This window comes from Chionomys nivalis, chromosome 14 (genome assembly GCF_950005125.1).
Source record: "Chionomys nivalis chromosome 14, mChiNiv1.1, whole genome shotgun sequence".
Lineage (NCBI taxonomy): Eukaryota > Metazoa > Chordata > Mammalia > Rodentia > Cricetidae > Chionomys > Chionomys nivalis.
The window spans coordinates 40843840-40855032 of record NC_080099.1 but is presented as its reverse complement, the minus strand read 5'-3'; the positions used below and the strand labels follow the sequence as shown (position 1 = coordinate 40855032).

Sequence of the window (11193 nt, the reverse complement as noted above, 5' to 3'; positions counted from 1 at the left end):
CAGCTGGGGAGACAAGAGTTTGCTCAGCAAGAAAAATGAGTTCGAGTCACATCTCGCCTATCTTGACGCAGCAGTCTCACAACTGTGGTTGAAGGCAGGAAATCTGACGGTCGTTAAGCCACTGAAGTAATGTCGCAAATCGTGACAGCCATGTTTATTCATTTTAATGTGAGCAAGGCAGCTTTCGCAGCCTGGCCAGATGCTGTTCGCTGCTACTGGACACAAACTGTGTAGTCACGTGACTTCCTAAACCCCCGGCAAATGAGGGCGACGCAGCAATGGTGGCAGAAAATGGTGAGGAAAAAGAAAAGTCACAAGGCACCTAGAATCCAAAGAACAAACACCCATTAGACAGGACCTTTCACAAACCTGAGTGGGACCCAAAAGAGTTAAAAATAAAACAATGGCATTGAAGAGTCTTCCTTGATAAATTCCATTTACAAAAACAAGAACTATATACACAATTAAGGTGGCGAATGACGTAAATGATTTTTATAAAGATGTAGAATTTAAAAGAATGGTATCAGTTGTTTATACTACGTGCCCCACAACGTCTGAGAGATGTGATATTAATTCATACACGGGCACTGCCTACAAAATGCACAAAGTAATTCATATGAAAAGAGCATGGTGTCTTTTCCATCCACCAGTATTGAAGACATAAGAATCCTCCTGGTGAAAACCACTCAAACTAGCTTCCTTCCTTCTGAGAGCACTGCCATCTGAGTGGTCACATGCACTGATCAGAGGACTCAACCGATGCGAAACCTTCTGAAATGGCAGGAGGCGCAGAGACCAAAACTCTCCCTGCCCCATCTGTTTTTCTCAAAATGTGGTCTGTGTTAAGAACAACAAATGTCCTAGAGAACTTGCTTCAAAATGCAAATGCAGAGTCCCAGCTGAATGTTGCAAGAATCAGAGTCTATGAGGGAGAAGGGTTGAGCCTGCATGGCACTCTAGCAGTTCTGTGGGTGTCTGGACAGTCTCCCATCGCTGTATAACCGCACCTTGAAGCCAGGTCTGTGACTGAACCTTCCCCCTGCCTGTGTCCAGTGTGTCCAATGAGGACGTACTACTGACTTTGACATTTCTCATCCTCCTCGGTAGATGACCAAGTACACACTTTGACAGTATATAAGCAATTTTTAAAAACTAAAAAAGCCTAATTAATTCCAAAAAGATGAAAAATTCTAAGGATTTGTTTTTATTATTTTTATGTATGTGTCTATGTATGTTTGTGTGAGTGGACATCATATGTATGTGGATAAGTCCCAGAGGCCAGAAAAGGGTTTTAGATCCCTTGCAGCTAGAATTACAGGAGGTTGGGAGCCTCCTGATGTAGGTTCTGGGAACTAAACTTGAGTCCTCTAAAAGGGCAGAAAGTGTTCTTAACCACTAAGCCATCTCTCCAGCACCAGCTCTGGAATATTTTTTATAAATATTTTATTTTTCTTTTTAACTATGGGGAGGGGGGGCATGCACATGGGTGCAGTTCCCTCAAAGGGCAGGAGGGGGCATTAGAACACCTAGAATTGGAGTAACACATGGTTGTGAGCCACCCCAAGTATCAACCTGTGAGTTGTGACCTCCAGCACTGACGTGGGACTCCCCTCCGTATGCTTTGAATATTTTTTTTATTTCCATTGGTAAATAAAGAAGCTACTTTGGGACTATGTCAGGGCAGAATAAAGCCAGGTGGAAAATTCGAACAGAGATATATAGAGAGAGGGCAGAGTTAGGGAGATGCCATGTAGCTACCGAAGGAGAGAGACACTGCTGGAACCTTTACCAGTAAGCAACAGCCTCGTGACAATATATAGATTAATAGAAATGGATTAATTTAAGATGTAAGAGTTAGCTAAGAATATGCCTAAGTCATTGGCCAAGTTTCTGTGTGATTATTTAGGTCTGGGCGGCCAGAAAATGAATGAGCAGTCTCTGCCTACACAAGATCATCAGAAAACACAGATATTTAAATTACAGTTCATAACAACAGCAAAACTACAGTTATGAAGTAATAAGGAAAATAATTTTATGATTGGGGTCACCACAGCATGAGGAACTGCACTGAAGGGTCGCAGCACTAGGAAGGTTGAGAACCCGTGCTGTAAACACATGGGCTCCAAAGTACTGGCTGGCAAACACGCGTGGAAAACAGAAGAGTGGGAACAGTTTTTTGTTTTTTTGTTTTTTTTTTTTGGTTTTTCGAGACAGGGTTTCTCTGTGATTTTGGAGCCTGTCCTGGAACTAGCTCTTATAGACCAGGCTGGTCTCGAACTCACAGAGATCCGCCTGCCTCTGCCTCCCGAGTGCTGGGATTAAAGGCGTGCGCCACCATCGCCCGGCCAGTGGGAACAGTTTTAAATTTGTTGTTGACACATAAAAGTTAAAAGGCTTCTCCTCCTTTTCCTCCTCCTCTGTCAGTTCCTGGGAAGGTGAACATTGCAAGCACCACAGAAAGCAGCCATATGGTCAGCTGCAGTGGCTGGGGCTTAGCAGCAGCCCCCCACCTTTAACCAGGCACATCCTGTAGGGTGTCTGAGGTGGCCTTACTTACCAGAGCAGTCATCAGGACCCGTGCACTTTTGCACCAGCCACCCCAGCTTCAAGGAATCCAGCACAAATTCGGTCTCTCTGCCTCATTCTCTCAGTGAAAATTCCCGCGGCAAAGACTCTATCCTGCCTCGCACATGTTAAGGAAGAAATCAAGAACTGGGTAAAGCAGTTCGGCTGCCACAAGCTTGGAGGTCACAACAAGCATTGGACCAGCCTGAGCTGCAATAGTGAGATCCTATCTAAAATAAATGAATAGATAAGAAATAAAATAAGAAGAAATCAGAAAATGTATGCAAATGACCCAGACAGTGGGCATGCCTGAGAAACTTTAAAGGTAGTGAGTGATCCCAGAACTCCACATTCAGAGACTCTGATTTGTTGGTCAGGGTGCACCTTGCACTGTGAGATGGAATGAAGTCTCCCAAGTGACCCTAACAGGTGGTTAAGGAAGAAAACTCTGGCCTTGTGAGCTTTTTAGTGCAGAGAGCTATATTTACTCCAACATCAACCCCCAAGTAAAAAATACTTGCCACTCTCATCCATAATAATTCACTTACTTTCGGAAGAGGAAAATTATTCCAATGCCATTTGCTAACTGGAAAACAAGGTCATAATATGCTCTGACTTCTACCACTCGCTTTCCTTCCAACGCAACGGCAGAGGAAAATGCTGAGGAAGCGAAGGGAAATTATCCCAGGAGACAAAACTCCAGCAGCACAAATAGCTCACACACAATGAGAGGAGGCTCACGGTGGCAGGCTGGCATGAAAAAGTACAACTGCTTTGAAATTCATCAATGCACTAAGCAGAAGAAAAAAAAACATTTCAAATAGTAAAAGAGAAAAAAAGGGAACGATTTTCCTAAGTCTTTTCAATAATGGTCTAATTTTTATCTTAAGATGAATTTCAAATTATTACTTCCTTTCAAGCTTTCTCTTAGATGGTGTGCATATATATTTTGGCTTCTCATCATGGAAAATGCAAACTAATGTCATCTGAATTGCAAACACTAAGACCATCTACATCGCCGCTGAGAAGCTGATGCCCAGGCTGGGGACGGAGCATCACTGGGACAGTGTTTGCCAGCGTCCACAGAGCCCTGAGTCCTGAGTTCAGTCCTCAGCACCCACCCGTCATCCCAGCACTCTGGAAGCAGAGGCAGAAGGATCAGGAGTTCAAGATCATTTTTGGATGCATAGAGACCTCAGACCCTGTCTTTAAAAAAAAAAAATACAGAAAAGCAAATGCTCAGAAATCATTTCAATAATAATGGATCCTATTTAACAATTCTATAAACCATCTTAGGTCAGTCCAGTAGCCTCATTTAAGGTCATCACCTCATTGCACAATTTTTATTAAATTAACTTGGGAAAGGTTTAAAAATGATGTAAACACACTGTGGCAGAACCTGGGTTTAATCCATACCTATCTGACCAGCCCCAAACTGTGTTCTTCATGCTAAACCCATGCAGAAAGAAGCATGCCTGGTTACTCCCACTTTACTAGTCAAAAGCAGAACTGTAGAGTCTGCCACATCACAAACAAGTTAGTGGGAGCCACAGCCAGCCCCCACCTTATGCTCCTCACTCCATGCTCCAGGTTCCTGCAGAAGAACAAGTCAGAGTTTACATGCTACCTCCTAAAAGCTGTACTGACTTCCGAGAATGTCAAACATTCATGCACATGTGTCTTAACCAACCAAGGTATACATGTGGCTAGCTGACCATGGTATACTCGTAGCTTAGTTAACCACGGCATCCATGTGGTTAGCTGACCATAGTATACATATGGTTAGCTGACCATAACATACATGTGGCTTAATTGACCAAGGTGTACATGTGGTTAGCTGATCATAGTATCCATGTAGCTATCTGGCCATGGCATACGTGTGGCTATCTGACCATGGTACCCACGTGGTTAGCTAACCATGGTACCCATGTGGTTAGCTGACCATGGTGTACATGTGGCTTAGCTTCACCACAGTTCTGGCACATTGTCTTTCTAATCCATCTCTCAGGAAAGAGGTACCAGGTTGAACCCCTTTATGTGTTTCAGAATCCTCTCCTGGATCCTATGAACACTGATGGCATCAGCTGGTGAGTACAAGGTGCCTCACTTGGGCCTTCACCTGCCCTCAGCTGCCCTGACACCATCACAGGAAATCAGCAAAACATCTTGAGGAAGCACAGATGTTATCTGAAATGTTCCTTCCCTTTATTCATAAGATCATAAAGAGACCATGCCATAAAATTCCAACTGAAAAGGTCTCATCTCCATGAGTTCCCTGATTTGAAGCAGGTTCCAAAGTGGAATGTCAGTCCATGCTCCGGCAGGAAGGTCTCTTCTTCTCTAAGCCACTGAGTCTGTGTCCTGAAACTGCATCCAGTAATTTTGCCTATGAAGCCACGGCCAAGAAGTGATTGGAAAAAAAAAAAAAAAGAGTAAACACAGAGGCAGCTTCCCTGCAAGAGAAAGAAATAGGTTTTATCACCTAATAAACACGTCTCACCAATCAATACTTATTTGCCCTCTTTTCTGAAGCAACTCCCAAGAGTCACTCGAATTCTCTCACTATGGATAATTCTTGAAGAAATTGCATTCCTACCTCCTAATGATCTCCGAACAAGGCAAGCACCTCATTTTATTAAGTCCAGCTACTAGAGGAGATGGTTCAGAGTGGAGCTGAAGATACAGCTAAAAGTGAGGTCTTAATCATTCCGACGAGATAGAACTCTACTGTGTTATCAAACCTCACCACGCCGATCTCCGGCATGCCAGCGGCAAGAACAAGCAGATGTCAGGGCTATTTGTTTTGCTCAAAAGTGACAGGAAATCAAAAATCCATCAAACAGACATGTCAGCAGCAATGCCACAAGCATACTGGTTAGTGAGATTTATAAGCCTCCACTTTGGTCCATGAGAAAATTACCTTCTAAGCTTTCTCCATTTTCAAATGCCCACTTGGACATACAGGTCAGAGAGTTCATGGATGTTATTTTGATGCTAGGTACCAATGAAAATGTAGGCATATGTTACACGAATTTAAATCCTGCATTTGTTGTGTGGGAGGGTAGTAGGCTTAGCCCTGACTGGCCTGGAATTCAGCATCTTAAGTGCTGGGATTAAAGGTAAGTAATGTAAAAATATGAAATAATCTCTCGTCTTGCACATTTGCATAACTCTGCAAATTGTCTTTTACAGACAGAGAACTGGGCTCGGGAGGTGGTTAAGGGGGTAAAGTGATCAAAACACAATCATGAGGTCCTGAGTCCAAAAGTTCAGAGACCCTGTGAAGACAGACATAATAGTGCATGTGTTCATCATCCCAGCACTCAAACAAGATTGGAAATGGAAACAAGAAACTCCCCCAAACACTCCCAGGCATGGCAGAAAAAGCAAGAGACTCTGTCTCGAATAATGTACAAGGTAAGAATTAATACTTCAGATTATCACCTCTTCCTTCCTTCTTCCCTCCAATACACACACACACAAACACACACACATACACCTGGATTTGTGCATATAAATGCATACATATACATATGCACATGTGCAAAAGACAAAAAATGGAGAGCTGCAAAATTTAAAAATTGGTATATCAATTAAATTAAAAACAGCGCTCATATTATTACCATGCTACAGTGACATTGTCTACGCTAACAGAATGTCTGTATTTCTATTGCATGTGCACTGAAACTCTCTGAGTGACACCAGTGACCACTGTTGATGGAACTTTTAATTTTATTGTTGCTAGCATTTAAATATTTCTTCATGCCTTAAGATAGATAGCATAATGCCAGTCTTCACTAAGTGAGGTGTTAGCATGAATGCAGACAAGATAAACTGTCAAACTACAGAGCAGAGGTAGGATGTGATCCATTTCACTGTTTTAAAAGGCTACACAATCACAACCACACCCTTGATGCTAATTTATGAAACTAACTCTGGAGACAACAAACTTTGCCTTTCTTGTTCCCAACAAACAACAAAAGAAGAATAAAGTAAATAATTTCGAATCTAAGGAATGCAAGTTCTCTATCAAAACTATTCAAGTCTGCTGTTGCAACTTTAAATGTAGCCAAGAGCACAGTTGTGTTCCAATAAATCTTTATTTATAAAAGCAGCAGCCTGCATACAGTATATGGCAATAGTTTTCTGAACTCTTCTCTACCCATTATTATATTATTATTATTTTATTTACTTTTGATGTGGGAGTCCCCTCTGTATGCTGTAAATACCATTGGTTAGTAAAGAAACTGACTTGTCCTATATCAAGGTAGAAAAAAGGGCAGAGTCAGAGAGAAGCCATGTAGCCCCCATCAGAGACAGACACTGGATGGAACTTTACCCGGTAAGCCACAGTTACATGACAATACACAGATTAATAAAAATGGGTAAATTAAGATGTAAGAGTTAGCCAATAAAAAGCTTAGAGCTAATGGGTCAAGCATTGATTTAATTAATACAGTTTCTGTGTGATTATTTTGGGGCTAAGCAGCCAGGAACCAACAAGCGGCCTGCTGCTACAACATTTTAGTTACGTGTGTGTGTGTGTGTGTGTGTGTGTTTATGTGTGTGCACACATAGCACATATGTGGAGGTCATAAAATAACTTGTGGAAGTCAGTACCCTCCTTCTACTACCTGAGTTCACAAGACTGAACTCAGACTACCAGGCTTGGGGGCAAGCACCTTCTCCCAGTAAGCCATCTTCTAAGATGTTATTTTTAGTTTTGAAACAGGTCTCACTCCATAGCCCAGACTACTCCTAAGCTCTCAGCCATCCTGTCCCATCTTCCCATTGCTGGCCCCTTTCTATTTAATTTTATCACTTTCCATCTCAAGAACAGTACACTCCCCACCTACAACTTATTTTTCATAAAGCTATTTTTGAGAAAGGAAAAAGGTTCCATCAAGACAGAAGCATTTCAAACTACAGAATCTTTGTAAAAATTGTCAAGAAAATGAACGGGGAAGAGAATGAAGCTGTAGCTGGGCTACAACGTCAAAGCCTCAAACTTTTCTGAATCTAAGTTGTAGTGATGATTGCAGAACTACTTATTTATACTTCACAAGACGGTACACTACAAAATCAACAACTAAATCATCAATTTAGTTACAAATAAATAATAAGTCAATGAAGCTGATCTGGGGAACAGCTTAAAGCTCAAACAGTAGTCCTTAATTTATGGTAATTGTAGATGCAGATGTGAAAAATATATATCCTTTCCTTTACCTTTACTACTTTGAGGAAATGGGTAATGAATTATGACAGCCTACTCTATGCATAGAACACAGGAATTTTGTGCTACTGCCGCACTCTGAAGTTCTGGCATTAAGTTGACCTCAACCACTTAGCTATTTGAGATGGAGCAAGCTGGTTTTTTGGGTTTTTTTTATGGGGTAAGCTTTTTTTTTTTTTAATACACCAGGGAAAGCCCAAGTCATAGGTTAGTCTCATGTGATAAAAAGAAAAAAAATCCAAGTGTCCCACCTCTTGATACTGCAAAAATATTATTATTTACAGAGTTTATACTGGAGAACTGTGTGATCAAGTCACACACAGGCCAAAATAATAGCAATAATAACAATAACAATAATAATAATCTCCAAAGTACTTTTTAATGAGTTTATTATCTTTTGCTGTGCTGCACTCATAGCTGTCCTGGGCCACATGGGCCACAGGCTGGACATAGCTGAAAAATAAGAGGCCACACTGTAACCTTTTTAAATGTATTCATCTTTACTAACAACACTTTAAACCCAGATTGACTTAGAACCACAAGCTAGCATGAGCCTTGACTCCTCTTTTCAGGTGAGTTTGCCCTAACCTGGAGTTAGTCTACATTCAGAAGATAGATGATAGATAGATAGATAGATAGATAGATAGATAGATAGATAGACCGACCGATCGACCGATCGACAGATCGACAGATAGACAGATAGACAGATAGATAGATAGATCGATAGATAGATAGATAGATAGATCGATAGATAGACAGATCGATAGATAGATAGACAAGAAGAGGCTTTGATTTTAAAAAAAATCAGAGAAAAATATATGGTCTTGTAGCCTGTAAAGATTTGTTTCTTGTACATGTTTATTAAAATGCTGACTGTCCAGTAGCCAGGCAGGAAGTATAGGCAGGGCAACAGGAACAGGAGAATTCTGGGAAGAGGAAAGGCTGAGTCCACAGTAGTAGATGAGAACACCTCACTGATAAAAGGTACCAAGCTACATGGCTAACACAGACAAGAATTATGGGCTGATATAGGATGTAAGAGTTAATAAGAAGCCTGAGCTAATAAGACAACCAGTTTATGATTAATGTAGACCTCTGTGTGTTTCTTTGGGACTGAATGACTACAGGACTGAGCAGAACAGAAACCTCTGTCAACATATGAAAAGCCATTCTGACAAATGATACAAAGCTAGACATACACACAAAAAATGCAGAAAGCCAAGCTCTCCGTCTTCTTGGTGTCCTTGCACTGACTGCCTCCATCATCTCTACCCAAAGATGAGCTCAGGAGACCTCCTCCCCGACAAGACTTGTCAACCAGAACTCCAGAAGTGAACTCACTAGTCTATGCCTTAAAATCCTCCAGATGTTTCTGATGTTCACTAAAATTTCAAGGCCACTAGTTCAAAGTTTAGAAACCAGCAGGCGCATGCCTTCCCAAAATCCCTCACGTAACTTAGCTGCCTTCAGATCTCACTTCCTGGGTGAGTCGGGATCAGTGCCCAAGTGTACAAGCATATTAGTACTTAGTGAGAGTGCGGTCTAGTAAGATTGAAGCAGCCAAATGGAAGCCATTAGAGATGCCTCTACCTAGGACTACAGTGAAGCAGAGCCATTATTGAATCCCCGGAGAGATCATGAAGATGAGAGCCACCATCAAGGCCACAGGAGTGGTGGCTCCAACCATATGTCCATTTAAGTCTATTTGGTCTGTGCAGAAAATAGGCGGATATTGGTCAATAACAGTTAATTATTATCATCAACTGGGGACTCTAATTATACATGTTATATAAGCTATAGTTGCCTTGCTTGAATAGATTAATACATTTTTTACTAATATGTGGCTGTTTTTCTTTGTGTCTGTCCATAAGACCCATCAGAAGCTACTTTTTTTTCAGTTGGCATCTTTTATTACATGATGAGATGTATTTAGTATGTCTCATGATACATTATGAGATGGCCATGAACCCTTGATGACAAAGGGTAGATGTTACAGTTTAAGGTGTCTGGTTGAGAAAGGATAGACTTGTCTTCATTTTCAACTGGATTCAGGGGTGAAACAATTCTAGGTGAGTCTGTGAAGATATTTCCAGAAAAATTTATCCAAGAAGGGAATATATGCCAAGAGTGCTGGTGGCACCATGTCATGGATTAGGTTTCTGAATTTAACATAAATGGAAAAAGGAGAAGACAGAATGAGCACCAACATTTATATCTGTCTGTTTCCTACTGTGAAGGCAATGTGACCAGTCACCTAACAATCCTGCCACCAAAATGTGCTCCATCCCTTCTTAAACATAATCCCAGATGTGTCTTCCTTTCTTAAAGTTGTTTCTGTAAGGTACTTTATCACCATAGTGGGCAGAGTAACTAACATAGTGAGCCTCACAAATATACCAGCCTAGAAAAACGGGAATGTAGCCAAGTTCTTTACAATTTGTTTAAGGAACAGGGTGGCTATACAAGCAAACCATATTTAGATTCAATTCTAACACTCTTTGAGCACCTACTATGTACCATGCTTGTATTAACTAAAATTATCTGTTTTAGCCCTACAGTAACATTGAGATCTATGCTATATCAAGTGTATACAGCTAAGCATTCATCAGAATGGCGGGCGTTCAACTTGCAAATAAACAGAAACTCAGCTCTACAACCAAGTGTCTGTTCAGAGGCATGGCTGCAGGGTTCAAATTCCAGGTACTAGCGTGTGAAGGGACCTATCAATTCTTCTTTGGTTAATTGCTCTCACGTTCATTGTATACCACAATTGAAACACCAGGTTATTTATAGAAAACTGTTTGTAGTGTCCCTTTAAGTTGGCCTAAGATAATTCTGAATTGCTAGTCTGTGCCCAGGACAAATACTCCTAATCATTCAAGACATTCAAGCCAGAACCCAAATACTATTCCTTAGATTCGGATTCCTCCAAAACAGTATTTCATGTGGTGGGTAGTATATGCTTATTACGTATCCCTTATCCAAACTGCCTGGAACCAGAAGTATTTTGGATTAAAATTTTTTTGTATTTTTGCAATATTTGCACATACATAATAAGATTCCCTGGGATTAGAACCCAAGTGTAAACACTAATTTCATTTCCTTTTCATATAGACTGTATACTCGAAAGATAATTTACGTACAATACTTTCAGTTTACCTTGTTTGGACTGCCACCCACCACATATGGTCAGGCATAAACGTAGTCACACCACACTTTAGGTAGCATTCAGGAAGCTGCATATTTGGGAGAATTTCGCATTCTGGTCTTGGGGATTAGTTTCTAGACTAGTAAAATGGATTTGTTTTAGTGGCCAATCAACACAGTCTGTTCTTGTGATCCTTCCTGCCCCAATTACGGCTTTAAGCCTCCCTTCTTATTGTTCTGAGAACAAT

General features: G+C 41.0%; 1 protein-coding gene across 1 annotated transcript in view; it reads right to left on the bottom strand.

Moving 5' to 3' along the window:
• Window positions 1-4011: 4011 nt before the first annotated feature.
• The window catches only part of Prelid2 (PRELI domain containing 2), a 71616-nt gene continuing 64434 nt past the window's right edge, over window positions 4012-11193 (bottom strand). Inside the window, exon 7 of the mRNA XM_057789074.1 lies at window positions 4012-5018. The gene's annotated coding sequence lies outside the window, so the exon portion shown is untranslated. The remainder of the gene's footprint in view (window positions 5019-11193) is intronic.